General features: G+C 43.9%; 1 long non-coding RNA gene across 2 annotated transcripts in view; it reads left to right on the plus strand.

The window, feature by feature from the left end:
- Positions 1-8,237: 8,237 nt before the first annotated feature.
- LOC142767527 (uncharacterized) overlaps positions 8,238-16,066 on the plus strand; it is a 78,831-nt gene continuing 71,002 nt past the window's right edge. Inside the window, exon 1 of one of the 2 annotated variants that reach the window (XR_012884956.1) lies at positions 8,238-8,419. This is a non-coding gene — a long non-coding RNA (uncharacterized LOC142767527). The remainder of the gene's footprint in view (positions 8,420-16,066) is intronic. The other variant, XR_012884955.1, reaches the window with a different exon arrangement.

Here is a 16,066-nt window from a genome sequence, read left to right on the forward strand (position 1 = left end):
TAACTTTCATTTAGACGCTATAGGCAAATTGGCATCTTGTATACTGTACTGACTGCTGTACACCAACCTGCAATTTCAAGAATGCCTGGCAGGCACTGGTTGCAACGTTAGTTAAGCTTACCTTCGTTTTTGTAGTGAGGGTAAATTTGTTGCTTAGGAGTGCTTGTAATGTTTCTTTGTGGGATTCACGAATATTTGTTTGAATATTATAATATTAGTATGTAAGGTATAACTTCACAAAACCTCGATATGATTTTGAGGAATAGCGCCAATGAGGGATCTGGGATGTGCTACTTTATGGTGTTCGTTTACGTACGTGAACAGTGTCAGAACACGGGTTTCTGCGATTTTCCCTTTATTGAAATGCGTCATGCATGGCTAGGTTCGAGCCTGCAACTTTCGCGTCAGCAGCCAAAAACTGCAACCTTTGATCGACTGGGGTGAACAAGGTTTGTGTTAAATGCAATTTTGTAGAATTAATGGGCTGTATAAAAATTGAAAATTGCATCTACATGCATGCAACGTTTTCTTCATTTTCAAAGAAATAAATGTTACTTTCTCATTGAAGTCACAGTTTGTATATCCAGCCAAATAAGCAACTGTTGATAGTTTTGTGCCAGGTCATGTGTGACCAGCTGCTCAAGAATTCCAGCTATCCGGCCAGCTTTCTCAGAATAAGGAGAACGTCGCATTTATTGAGAGAAGGCTCATTAGTCGCTGAACTAAGAGGCATGCTAATTTTTTAGGGGCGAAGCTCCTTATGGCGGGGGTCTGTCGCTCCTCCGTTTGTATGTATGTATGTATGTATGTATGTATGTATGTATGTATGTATGTATGTATGTATGTATGTATGTATGTATGTATGTATGTATGTATGTATGTATGTATGTATGTATGTATGTATGTATGTATGTATGTATGTATGTATGTATGTATGTATGTATGTATGTGCCACTGATGTGCCGATGGATATGTGCCACCAATGGACGCATGGGCAGAGGCATGGGCAGATGGACGAATGCACGAACTGACGGACAGACAGATGGACGGACTCATGGATGGACGCATGGACAGACGGAAGAAGGCATAGATTGACGCACGGATTTGTGCGTGCGCGGTCGGAAGCAATAACTAACGGACGGACGGAAGCACGGACAGGCTGACGGTGCTTCGCCCCACTAATCACTAATATTCACTCAGTGGATATCCTGTGATTCTTCTTTCAGCTTGCACTATTCAACCCTAACGGAATGTTTGTTGAACACAGTGGGATAACACAGTTGTTCGGTGTTTTGCCTAATCCCTAAAATATCGTATATGCCCAAACTGTTTCAAAAATGGTAGAAAAAAGAAGAGTTAAGTTTTCTAAGAAAAATTTGTGCGCAGTTTTTTTTTTTTTTTTTTTGTCGAGCCGACGTCTGTACAAGTGAACTTGTTTTCCTCAGGGCTCTTCTCAAGATTTCGATACAGCCCTGTTCCCGGATTTTTCATCGCAAACTACTAGCACCCTCATAGATAATATCCGGCGACAACTATCAACTCCGCTTGCACGCTATCACCCATTGCCTGCGCCGTGTGCGGCAAGCTGCACCCTCCGTTTGAAGGAGCGGTTGTGATATACATAGGGGGCCTTCATGTGCGCGCGTCTCGATCTTTTGGGTGGTGACAAATTCAATTAACGTTGTTTACAAACGGTTAAACGGCTATGATTCTTGACGGGCCGCCATGTTGGTTTTCAGCGGTCGCTCATTTACATTGAAGGTAGCCCGAGTTTCAACTAAAAGGGGTGGTTTTTTGTATTTATAGCAAGTACTGAAAGCTGGAGGGTTGCTTTCATAACTTAGCCGCTATTTTGTAGAACAAGAAAAAATCACCGCATATCCACAAATAGAATGATGGTGAGTGGGGCCAAAAGTCCGTCAGTCTGTCCGTGCTTCCGTCCATTCGATCATTCTTGCTCCCACCCATCCATGCGGCCGTCGGTCGGTCGGTCAGTCGGTCGGTCGGTCGGTGCGCGATGATTATGTGGTAGTGGAAGTTACGTCTATGGTGTAGTCAAACACAGCTCATACCGCATCTTACACACGCGCGCCTACAGGCATGGTGCAATGCAGCGGAGCAGAAACTCTTGGCCACGAGAACCAACATGACACTTGTTGCCATGGAAACAGAGACGGGCAACGTTGTGTTTTAGCGGGCGGCGGCAAGTAGTGGGTCGAAGGCTGACGCCACCCTAAAAAACGGAGACGCGTGCACATTAAGGCTGCCTACGTCAACACCAAGGCAACCTTTGCAGAAGTTCGCCACGACACCCTGAAAAGCGTCCAACACGTCTCTCTCTACCTCTCAGAAATTCTTGAATATCAGACATTTACTAGCGAGGACAGTATTTGTCGAGGCTTCCCCGTGAGATGGCACAGCGCTAGTTTCGTGACATTGAAGAAGAGAGAGGTGTGCACCAAGCCAGCACAGGCAAGGGTAACTTTTGGCAGGTCAGCCATTAAATGGCGTGTCATGATGGGAAGGAAAAGACCTCACGGCAACGTTTTTGTAACAGAAAAAAAAGAAAAAACCAGTGCCGAAAAAAAATTGGCAGAGCCTACGCGCAGTGGGAATCGATGATATGCGAAGCGTGAATGAGAAATGTTGATATGTCACTTTAAAATCAGCAAAACATTGCGGAGTGGAGGTAAATGATGCCATACATGACTTCCGTATCATGATTATCATGTTGGGATGTGTCGTTTACCTTCGTCATCTATTCCTGTCACGTGATACCAAATTTTGTATATCTGGAGCTAGCAAAACGGCCGCGAGCACGCTGTAAGCGGGGTATGTTGTCATGTTGTTCGTTGCCCAGACAACACTGCGTCTCCCTTTTTTCGTGACGGAGGGACACTGGACGCGCTGAAACGCGCATGCGGTAAAGCAATGCAGCGCGGCGCACGTCTGCGAGTATATGGCAGGACCGGCGCCTGGCGTGGCAACGCAGGCGTGATGCGACGAAATGAATGCTGACGAGCGTGCGCACCACGTCACGTTGAAATGTATTGGCGCTTGACTGTGGCATGTAGTCTTGCTCTCACATGATACGCATCTCATGATTATCGTGTTCGCACCAGACCTTCGTCATCCATTCACGTACTGTAAAATTTAATTTGGTATATGTGAAGCAAGCGAAACGGCCGCGAGCGCATCATGAGCGTGGCATATAGTCATGTTGTTGGATGACACGCATGTCATGATTTTCATGTTATAGTCTGTCGCTTGTGTTCCCCATGCAATCATGCCACACCATACAAGTTTTACAACATGGCTTGTGAACAAAACCACCGCAAGAGCTGCAGGACCCTGGAATGTGAATCATGACATTCATGATATACATATCATGACTTTCTTGTTATGACTAGTACAATATGTGCTTCATACAATCATGTTATGCCATACCAATTTTGGTATTGATACCATTATTTATACGGCCAGGAGAGCTAAAAGTCGTAAGCGGATAGATAGATAGATAGATAGATAGATAGATAGATAGATAGATAGATAGATAGATAGATAGATAGATAGATAGATAGATGTGCTCAAAGTCGCCTAAGTTCGCTAAGAAATGCTTTACATTTAAAACGTTAGCAAGCTGTGGTATTTTACGAGCCCACACAACCACAAGATTATGAGGCACGCCACAATCAAGGCGTCCGGAAATTATGACCACCCGGTATTTTTTTTACACGCACTGATTCGCAGCAAAATACGCGTATCTGGCATTTCGCCTCCATTAAATTTAGATGGAGTCGTTTCCGCCAGCAGCCAAGCGACATAACCACTTCACCACAGGGCAGACTGAACCAATGAGGAGTACGTTAAGAGAGGTGAGAGCGAGGCTCAGCGGAAAATTCAGTCATTTTGCGAGAAGTGGGTCGGTGAGTTTATCAGTGGAGTTTAAAGGTGGGCTTAGTTCGTTGAGAGTTTGTGCTTCCATATTGGACAAGGCTGCCTTCGAGGAAGAAGCTCTCTGTCGTGAGTGTGACGTGAGCTTGGCGTGTCATCACCGAGCCAACCGTGGTGTTATGCAACAATAGCTGAAGCTAATCGCCAATGAAGCAAAGATTTGAAAATAAAAAAAAGTACTATAGCCAAGAAGGGGCGAATCAGCGTCGCCGATTTGACAGTATTCGTGAAGTGGAGCTGAACGGCTTTTTTACGCGAATGTTTGTTGACATCAACAAAAATTTTAATTCCGAAAGATTCACACGATCTGTCACAAAATGTGACAAAAGCACGAAATGTCGTTTTTGATGCCATAAGCATTCTAAATATTTCGCACAACACTGGTATCACAGTAACGTCAAGCAGGGCGTTTTTGGTGCAAGCGTGATTCCTTCAGTCAATTTTAAGCAAATGTGTCTCAACGTATATTTTTTAACTTTCACAGTGAGATGCGGTGTATTAAAGGCCATTTAAACGGCATGCACCTCATCACAGTCTGAGCTGACGTCAATGTCACCCAAGAAGGAACTTGAATCAAGCCAAGGAGAAAAAAACAAGCAATCTTTTTTTCTCAAGCACCTAGCCTTAGGCGTTTTATAAGAAGCATTGGAAACGTGCTGCTCACGTGCGGTACAATTGAGTCTGCCACTGTCAACTACCAGCCCCACTGCTTTGTAGTTTTTGTCGTGTTCAGTACGCTGTAGGATATGAAATCTCTGATATGCTTCTGTTTATTCTGTGATATCCGCAATATATATTTTGCTCAGTCAGCACAACCAGCCTTTTTAATGCTCTCTTCTTTTCTGGGTACAATGAGAAGAGCACTACCACAAAAGTAAAACGTCTCCTTGCAATAGTGGTTGAGTGTTTATTGCCCATTGATATAAGATAACGTATGCGAAAACAGTTGGTTTTTGAAAGTAAAATTTAAGCGCTGTTTTTCATGAATGCCGCCACGTTGACACTTAAGGATACATTTCCATCCTGACGACTAACGGCCATGGTCAATGAGTGAATAATGATTAAACATGCTCCTGTGGTCATGTATGCCTGTGGCGGCGCTAGTAGTTAAGGTTGAGAGTAGAACCAGAGGAAGTGGTGCGGCAGCCAGAAGAGCGTGGCTAATTGTACGCCAAGCTTAGGCTAAGGTCCCCTATTCACGACATGTTAGAATCACTGAACCCCATTTGCCCGATTACAGTGGAGCGCAACGCACGTTGTGACTTCACTCTTATCCGGCCATGGTTGTTTGTATTTTTTGTGTTCAAGGGCAAGAGGGGAACGTGGCGTAATATCAAGACGAAGCAAGCTCGTTGCGCCATGTGTTCCTGAACTATTGTTTGTTATGGTTGAATGATATGGGCCACATCGACGCTCTGGTTAAGGCAGTCACCTGGTAGCGTGTTAAGGCGTTATCTAAATTGTACTGCTATAGACAGCGCAGTGGAAGGACGCATAGAAACAGCCGCGGCATCGAAGGAATCGTAGATTTCATGGTCATAGTACACTATTACACTTTACCAATAGCCCCGTGATAGGGAAGTGGAAGATATAAAAGGCGCCTTTTTAAAGCCTACAAGGTGTGTGATTCTCACGCGCGCATAGTGTGCCCGGCAGCTGTTGTCGCGGTCGTGAGTTTGACTCCCTTTAATGAAACTTCTTTTCTGCGTTCTGAGGGATATTTTAAGATGCCATTTCTGATACCATAGTACGTCGCTGAAATCTTGGTATAACCCGGTACAAAACCCTTTCTTGTTAAGATAACGAGTTAGCAGAGGACATTTTGCATGCGTTCTGAAGTCATGAATGTTAGCCTATCACTATTGTGCAAGTGGGATGTGTATCACAGATGCATTTGACCAATACTCACCCACGGAGCAGAAGATCAGAGACTTACAAGGAACGTTTACTTCAAGCTCAGGACGACGCAGCGAGCAACGGCAAGGTGTCACGTTTACCGTCAAGAAGACAGCAAGGCGGATCAGAAAACAAAGGCGGGTTGAGGATATCAAATCGTCACGGCGTCGTGACGCAGACGAAGGGAGCAGACTAGGCGTTCAGGTTAAACAGTTTTTGGGCTGATCGTGTTGCCACGTAAAAGAAAAGTCTGTTTAAAGCAAGATACTTGTCCTTAAAGCGGTCAACAGAGCTTCGTCCGTCGATAAACTGGCAAGCGACGAAGTGCGTCAGCATTTTTACATGTGCCGTCGAATATCACAGCCTTATCACTGTTCTTCGTGCAAGCTCTGAATTAATCTTGAGTGCTCGCGTTTTGCGCGCAATCTTGACAGAAAAATCTACAATAATCGTGAACCTTCTAGAACCATGAGGTGCAGTTTGCGGGGAGCATTCCTGTCCGGTTTCGTTGGTGAAACCTCAATGAAACATAAGTGTGCACAAGAAACACGCCTAGCCCCGCCGCGGTGGTCTAGTGGCTAAGGTACTCGGCTGCTGATCCGCAGGTCGCGGGATCGAATCCCGGCTGCGGCGACTGCATGTCCAATAGAGGCGGAAATGTTGTAGGCCTGTGTGCTCAGATTGGGGTGGTCGTTAAAGAACCCCAGGTGGTCGAAATTTTCGGAGCCCTCCACTACGGCGTGTCTCATATTCATATGGTTTATTTGGGACGTTAAACCCCACAAATCAATCAGAAACACGTCTGGCATATTTGAATTCTTACAGAAAATAATGTACATGGGCTGGGCACGTAGTGCATAGACCGCATAACCTCTGGTAATTTAGGGTAACCCAATGGAGTCCAATAGAAGAAAAACTTATAAGCCGGAGAGAGAAGATTAGGTCCGCACATTGGATAGAGCTGTTTACAGGTATAACATGACAACACAAAGCGCAGAACCGGGATGACTGGCAGAATTGCGAGAAGTCCTTACCTTGCAGTGGGCGCAGTCAGGCTGACCTGCCAAACTGCACCCAGATAAGAACGACATGTAAAGGGAGCAAAAAAAAATATGGATATGTGGGTGCAGAGAAGGGCAAGAGTCACACATGTCCTTGAAACAGAAAAAAAGATATAAAGGCAGCGAGTTGTAGGCAAAAAAATGATGGAAAGAAAAAAACAAAAAAGCGAGGGAAACAGCTGGAAGAAAGAAGCGAGGAACAGAGACAGGTGGAGCAACTGGAAGATAGAAAAAAAATGTGGAGACCCAGAAAAGAGAAAAATTTAGAGAGAAAAATGCAAAGAGAGACAGTGAGAAAGAAATTGCGAGGGGAGATATAAAGGAGGAGAGCGCCACCCGCATCAGTGCTGCCTACGTCTCCGCCCCACTAGTTCGCATCTGGCCCACTTTTTTACACGCTTTTGTGCATGTTTATTAGTGATTCTCTCTTTTTGTCTGTTTAGTTTACTATGTTCTTTCTTTTTCTCACTTTTGTCTCTTTATGATTCACTATTCTTTTTGTCTGCCTCTTTCTATGCGGCTTGGTTTTTCTTTTTGATGTTTTCTCATCGTATCGTTCTTCCTATCTTTCTGTAATTCTTGACTGACGATCCCTCCAAAAGCCGAAAAAATGGGTGCAAATGTTCCAGGAGCAAAGCTGAAGTTGGAGAAGATGACAAAGAGAAAACCTGTCATTTAACGTGGATGATAATTCTGAGGTTATGAAGATACCTAACGCTCGCCTTCAACAGCTGTGCCCTGAAACCTGAGAATTTGTTATCTTGGGTACTGATATACTCAGGACATTACCGAAGTAACATTGCTCGTGTTGCTTGCAAGTAGTACAATTATGTAGAGCAGTCAGAATGATAGCTCAAACAAAAAACCTGTCAGACCACTTTGTGTTTCGTGCATAGGTGGTAGGAAAAGGGCGTTTGTGGATTAGGAAGTGCTACTTCTTTTTGATTTAGTAATCTCTTTTTCAGTCTTTGTGACAATAAAAGTAGGGGTCACTTGACATTAACGTCATATTGTGCGGTTTTATTTTTGCGTGTGTTTATATTTACCTGCAACCAGTCGTCATTCGGCGCCACCTGAATTGTAATCCAGAATTTATCGACCTGCAGGAACATAATAAGGTGAGGTGTTTGTGCCTATACAATTTCTAATAGTGGACGTGCGTACAGATTTAACCACCGTGTGTTGCACGTGATAATATGTCAGTGATGACGTTCTCGTGATCTTTTCCGTAAATTAGCGCGTTCGTCGAACCCTGATTTTCTAAGAAAGTTCTCTAAGGAAGTGTTTGAAGAAGATTAAACTATATATATTAGCTCGAGTTTGACACTGTTTCTCTCTATATATACAACGACAGTTATATAGCATTAATCTTGGCTTGTAGCTTGAGTTCACTTCAGTGCAACTGAAAAAAAGCAGAAGCAGCGCGATACTGTTTTGAAAAACCACGACTGAGCACTTGCACAACACGTTACCCTGGGGCAATTATTGTGAAGGCGCTGCAACTTCAAGTACGTATGTGCTTTAATGATTACTTGTTGTACTTTGTTAGTCAATATATTGCAAATTTGAAGATAAGTGGTTAGAGAATCAAATTCCGGGTGTTGAGGCTGAGGCATATACTGTCAGACAAGAAGGGCTGCTAATTGTAAACGTGAATCTGATGTAATATTTTGTATCTACATGCAGAACTGACGTTCACAGCCGACGGCCGTAAATAGGATGTGATAACTGCCTGTTATAAGGAACATCGAGTCCACTCGGCCCAATACCCAGTCAGGCGATCCTAATAACATGCATATTTGTTGACCCAATAAGGCACTACCGAAACCACCTATGCATTGACACACACCACGTGGTGCAGGGAAGACTGATGCGCAGTCCACTCAGACGTTTCCTCATGAAGCAACTAGTAATCGCAGTTTGTCTTACCATATAAAATGTTAAGCACTGTTTACGTACTACAGGTACTTTCAACGTGTCTGTTTACGTATATGTATATCTAGCCACCTAATTCAGATACTCTTATAATAACCCCCTTGACTTGTGGTAAACCAAAATTACTGTGACAAGGACAGATGGTTTCAGCGATATGGCTCACTGACCACGACGTAAAAAGTGTGGAAGTACCACCCCGTACAACCTCAAATCCTGTCGGCTAGACACGAGTGGCCCATACACAAATACCACATGAGGGTATGGCCGACATGTATGCAGGGATATGTCCCATGTGACTGACAGTTCATGCCAAACCAAAAGCGGTGAAAACGTGCATAGATAATTTTAAAGAGAGAGTGCTAAAAAAATCGACATCAGCAGCGTTAACCCGACGAATGGCAGGGATATATAGTATAGTTCCAGCAGCAATCTAACCCATATTTTCTGCATGAAATTCCACCGCAGAGCACCGCTAAGTACCTGTTTGATCCTCTCAGTAACAAGAAGTACATGTTGGCTTACGGTGTGTGGTGTTGGTAGCAGTCATGTTTGCCGTTTGTTTCGTCACGCAGCTGTAAGCAACTAGTTATATCAAATATATGCGGCTAATACATTCTTGTACGTAAACCACTTGGCACTCATTTATACGCGTTAGTGGTCAATGTCTTGGGTAATATGCGGAAACACTGAACGATTGCACTGTTCGCCCTCTCACTATCATTCATTTCGTGGATATGCCATGATTTTCTTCTTTAGTCTTTTGAAGCAGGCATTGAGCCACTGTCGGAACAGTCAGCCGGCTGACCTGCTTGTCAAAACGTTCCTGAAAACTAATGAGGGTAACACAGACAAACCACAATGCAAGACATAAAAGCTATTGCTCCCTTAACTGTTTCGTAGTGGGCAGCATCACAGTGCATGAACAATATGCCCAAATGAGGCCACTTTTCCCGACAGATAAGCTTTTCAATTAAAAAAAGGGTCAAATCTAAAAACTTCATTTTGCCATTAGTAGGCAGCTCACGCGTGAAGAAAACTATCTTCGCATGTTGTTAAAACTTCTTTTACATCTCGTAGACGAAGTTGGAAGGCTTAAACCTGGCTTAGTATTTAAAACTATCGAGACGTTATCCACTTATCCATAAATTCAGCGCCCACTAGGAGTGACCACTTCATGTAAACATGCTAAAAACAAGCTGTGCGTTATTGGTGCCACGCACGAATGAATACATATTCCACTGCGTTGAAGAAAACCTGTCCGCCATGCTTCCTAACAGTCGAACAAAGAGAAAATTTTAATAGCATCATAAACTTGCCCAAATAGATATTGAATTCCTCTCAAATTCCAAAACCTCATTATATAGTTCTCTACTTTGAGCAATTACACGTGGGGCACTGTAATAAACAAATCAGCCACATCTACCGGAACGCACGCAAGCCTACCACGACATGAATGCATAGAATGATATATTTCAGTTCCAAAAGAGGTCGGGAAAACGCATTGAGTACCAGAAATAGAACAAAAAACACTGTTGATATTATCAGAGGTTTTCGACGTTGAAAGTTGTGATGATTAGTTCATGAAGCCATTCGAAATGTCTGCAGTAACAATTGTAGTGCCATGCTAAGTATTATACATAAGTAGGAGCAATGTGAGAGCACAGTTTTTCTTTCTGTAGATATTGCGAAACGTCCAGGTTGAAACACAAGTGAGATATCCAGGAACAAACTGCTTGCAAACCTGAACCACGAATGCAACTTTCTTCAAAATATTGGTGCTAGGACATAGCTTCATCGCATTTCCGCTCATTGCTTTATCAAAGAGGCATTCCGCTTTATTGAGACATCGCTTGGTTACTCGAGCAAACCAAGGCTTGTGTGCTTACTCACTAAACTTTTTCTTTTTTTTATCAATCTACACGGCAGGCTAATACCCTTGCCCATGAGCTACGGTGTCAACAGATCACGAAAGGACAAGGCATCATTACCTCCGTATAAATTTGATTGATATGTGGAGTTTTACGTCCGAAAACTCCCATATGGTTATGAGAGACGCCGTAGTGGAGGGCTCCGGAAATTTTGATCACCTGGGGTTCTTTAACGTGCACCCAAATCAGAGCACACGGGCCTACAACATTTCCGCCTCCATCGGAAATGCAGCCGCCGCAGCTGGGATTCGGACGCATGACCTGCGGGTCAGCAGCCGAGTACCTTAGCCACTAGACCACCCCGGCAGGGCACCGCAATATAAAGAAGTATTCACAAGAAACTATCTATTTATCTTGAAGCCAATACATTTATTATGCTTGCTGGAATCGGAAAGAAATTTGGAAAAAAATTGATTTAAAGCCCTAGAAATACGTCGTAGCGTAGCCTTCAATGGCATTTTTTCGGGGGACGAAGAACGGTAGCGTGTTTTTTATCTTTCGAATATGTCTGCGGGTTTACCAGTATACTGCAGTATATTTATGTAAACCTGCACAGCATACTTGAGAAGAGGGTGAGGAGTCTTCATCACGTATACCACCTGTGAAAATCGTGACAGGGAGAAAAGAGGGAGGAAGCTTGACAACGAGAAAGCTGATGACGTGGAGAGACCCGACGGCTAAACTCTACTAATCAAACGATGATGCAACAGACAAGGACTAAACATCTGCAATGAAAAGTGATGGACCGTCAGACAACATCTGATTGGATACACTAAAAGATAACGGGCTGCATCACACGCATCCCAAGCGCTTTACAATGTGACAGGAAAATTACTTGACGAAGCCGATGTAGCACGGCTTTAACATGTACTCCATTTCTTATCAAAACCACAAACTTCAAAGTCTTTTGGCGCTGCTGTAATAAACACAATGATAACAGGTTGAAAATCGCTTTATGCGCACTTTTCCTCTTTGTGGCATGCCATTTTTTGAAAAAAATATCAAAAGTACTGTCAAAGGGGCATTTCGAATAATATTATCACTTGTTATAGCTAATATTGTGTCGTATTAGGAAAACTCGGCGATTGTGTCATGATCTTGGCAAAAAACTGTGTTTTAACATTAGTTTGCATTTGCATTCGCATTATATATTTTGTGGATGGTTGCGCGTTAAATATTTGTTGCTGTCATTTTTTCGAAGGCATGGGCTTGCCAAGCTGCAGATAGCCCGCGAAGCCGAAGCGGCACGCAAGCGGTGGCTGGAGAACCTCGAATCAGAAAGGAAGCGGGAAGCACTGCTCAAGTGCCGAAATCGGTAGTTACCTAACCTTGGTGGTGCCTACACGCGGTTTAAGCGCGGCTTCCTAGTTATCTCTTTCAGCCATAGCTAGGGCATGTGACCGTTGATTGTTTGCCAACAACCTCACTACCGTCACCTCCACCAGCAATGAGCAGGTACGTGCCAACACTAGGCTTTCATCCAACGTTCTTTCGCCACGTACTTCCCACCCACCACAATTTGCCATCCTAAAAGGAAAACTCGTTTTGCAGCTCTGTGATCACTAATGTAAACCCTCAATATAATTTCATCGCTATGTGAATGATTGCGTATTGTATCTGTGTTCGTATGTGCAAATTCCCCGATATGTAAAATATAAACATCGTGTTGACAATGGGTTTATTGACGTGTGTTGTGACGGCGGCTCTACGTTTGAAACACAATCGAAACAGAGCAGCCTTCAGGCAGTTGCCGGCAATGGTCAGCGCGAGGCAAGTGAGACGAGCCGAAAACCCAGGGTCCAAGCATTGGCGATGCTGCTTGCCAGCGATGCGTCTTCTACGTCACAATTTGCCCCCGCCAAAAAAGAGCCATCCAGAGGGCTACGTATGGATTGAGACTGGCCACGTGGACATTCTCACGTCCACTCCGGCATATGTCGTCAGATGGGCAAACTGGCTTAATTTGAAGAGAAAATTCACCAAGGAGGTTTGCTCCTAAACGCGGTAAGTGCCTTCGTACTTTAGGACGACTTTTGAGGAATGCCAAGGGGTTTGATAAAACACAGCCAGCAATACAAGACATCCTGGGTAATAGCTGTGGCTTCGTGGAGAGTGGGCGTTGTTTTTTTTTCTTCTGGGGTTATTGTTCTTGTGACGTAAAGGTGTGCGCAAGTTCACGACACTCCTCCGCTTGTCAGGCAGCTTCGGACACTGGTGGGCATTCGGATGCGTCAGAACAGTATGGAAGAAGAGTGTCGATGGTGTGAAAGGTTCGCGTTCATAGAGGAAGAAGAAACATGAAAATATGGTGGTAGACAGTGCCGTGGTGTTGTATGCCAACGTGATGAAAGAAAGAATCAACACAACCTAGACTAGGTGGTGTTGGAAGAATGCGGTCCCAGTTAACATGATCAGATGTTACATACAGCGCGAGCATATCTGCGGGGGTGTGGTTAAGTCTCTCAGTGAACCCGTTAGTCTGTGGGTGGTATGTCATGATCTTGCGATGAACAACCTGGCATTCAGAAAGCAGAGCTGTGACGACTTCTGATAGAAAGAGTCGACGTCGTTCACTAAGTAGTTCTCCAGGTGCACCATGTCGAAGTATAAAGCGATGGAGGACGAAGGACGCTACGTCCCGCGCAGTGACACTTGAAAAGGCGGCGGTTTCAGCATAGCGCGTTACAAGGTCCACAGCGACTATGATGCACCAATTTTCGTCGGATTTTATTGGTAGAGGGTCATAGAGATCAGATTCCAATCCGATCGAAAGGCTTGGCTGAGCACGAAAGTGGCTTAAGTGCACTGGGCGAGTGGAAAGGCGGCGATTTACAACGCTGTATTATATATATGACCTCTCTAGCAAGGGGCCGAGTTTTCGTTTATTGTGTTGGTGAATGTTTCACTAATTTACCGATCATTACTGCAGCGTCGTTCCAGTCATTATCATTCCCTTCATAGAAATGGGGGCACACCTTCTTTTTAAAAGCGATAGTCTTTTTTGGGGACCTTCGGCGCAAAAATTTTGGTTTGTCTGTCTGTCTGTCTGTCTGTTTGTCTGTCTGTCTGCCTGTCTGTCTGTCTGTCTGTCTGTCTGTCTGTCTGTCTGTCTGTCTGTCTGTCTGTCTGTCTGTCTGTTTGTCTTTCTGTCTGTCTGTACAATTGTCTGTTTGTCCACCTTTAACGGTTTTTTGTTCTCTAAACAGTACCACCCAACGCCCCAAACGGCCAACTCCATCCGCAGCGCCCATCAATTTTGCTCAAGATTCAGCGTTCATATTTGTGCAATTGTCAATTAGGAAGTAATTATTGCGCATATCTGAGGCACCATAACAACACGTATATATTATGTATGTGCGTCTTTTACTAGAAAAGGCATACATAGGTAATTCTAAGGACCTTAGCGTTTATTTTACTTGTTTTCTCACCTTCACTCTTCAAGCTACACTAATAGGCTCTTGCAGTCAGAGGCAAGGCTTCAGCTTACCAAAAGAGGGCATAGAGAAAACGATTAGTTTTATGATGACGGCAGTTTTTTCAGGTTTAGTAGCTACCTAACGCTCAGCTTGAGGACCTACACTCTGATGAAATTGCAAAGTGATTTTGGGTACTGAGGTCTACAGGACATCCTCAAAGTGACGTTGTTGGCATTATGACGACCGGCACAACTGTTCAGATCAGTGAGAATCACATCTCAAACAAGTAATCCGTTTTATGCCATGTGTTTGAAGGCTATTTAAAGATTTGAAAATGGTATTTCTTTTTGCTTAAGTAATTTACAGTACAGGCTTTACCATAGCACTAAATAATGTCATTTGACCTGTATTCCCAGCTTAGTCCGCAATTCTCCCCCCCAGGTGAATCTTTAACTAGGGCATATGTGCGTAGGCACCTTTAAAAAAAGAGCTGTGCAAATATTTCACAATCGGGCTTTTCTCGTGTAAGTGTGATTCTGCTGACCTCGTGATTGTTTGGGCTAATGTGTTTGTTCAACGCTGTCTTTCTTAGAAAGTATTCTGAAAATACTTTCTAAGAAGATGCAAATATGGTTATTGCTGCATATGACTGCTCGTATGCAATAATGGGTTATAGGCTTCAACACGGCTTGTAGTTCGAGCCATCTTGTGAGTTAGCAATACAAGCTGTACAAAGTTCTCTGGAGGAACGCCAATTAAGCTGATAGTCTTTCTCAGGGAGCACTCCTAACACAATTGATCTTGGGCATAAATAATTCAACCACTATCAAATTATTGCATTTGTGAGTACGTGTGCGCTTACTGTTCTTTTGCAGCTTCGTTTTTCTCGATATATAGCTAATCTGAATGTACCGAGAATATTGCGGTATTTTGTTTTGGGGGGGGGGGGGGGGGGGGGGGGCTGAGGCAGATGCTGTTGTAGGAAAGGGTTGCTAACTTCAAAGCGGCATTAAAATGTACCTATTCGTCTGCACATTCAAAACATAGGTTGATGATGGTTAGGCACAAAGGAAATGTGACTTCTCTCTGCTCAGAGCAACTCAAGAGGGTACCCAAATACCTTGCCGCTCTTTTTATTTTCCGTACGTAAAGAGGACAACAATGTATTTCTTTCTTTATTTTTCATGCGTAGACCCGCAGGAGTGGTCTACAGCTTAAGATACTCGGATACTGACCCTAAGTTCATGGGATAGAATCCCGGCTGCGGCGGCTGCATTTCCAATACTTTAAGCTGCGGCGTTGAGATATGAGTGCGCGTTAAAGAACTTCAGGTGGTCTGAATTTCCGGAGCCCTCCACTACGGCACTTCTAATAATGACATGGTGGTTTTAGGACATTAAACCTTATCAATCTATTCAATTCTCCAAACGGAATGCTCGAGCCCAAGTAGCGCGGGGCACTGATGCACTGGCAAACAACACGCGTAACAGGGAGAACTGATGTGCAGTCCACCCAGATATTCTTTCATGTAGCGACGAGTACCAACGGCTTTGCTTTTGTGTCTCCATGTATATGTGAACAAATTCCTTTTCTTTGGGTTTTCCTGTCTGCAGGCATTCTTAACGTTATTAGATTGCTTAAGGTTATTAGAAGCAGTGACATAGCGGTACGTATTGCTGAAATTGCCTCTTAATGATTAATAAAAAATGTTAGAAAGGGGAAGATGAAAGCGTCCGATGAATAATTCGTAAAAACACTGTGTCGAGAAACGGACTTTTCTTTCTCAAGGATAGAACAAAACTGATTTTTTAGCGCTAGCGTGTCTACGCTTTGTACCCTCTCCTCCATCAGAGCAAAGGAGTTGGAGGGGCAACAA

The sequence above is a fragment of the Rhipicephalus microplus genome, chromosome 7 (genome assembly GCF_043290135.1).
Source record: "Rhipicephalus microplus isolate Deutch F79 chromosome 7, USDA_Rmic, whole genome shotgun sequence".
NCBI classification, from domain to species: Eukaryota; Metazoa; Arthropoda; class Arachnida; order Ixodida; family Ixodidae; genus Rhipicephalus; species Rhipicephalus microplus.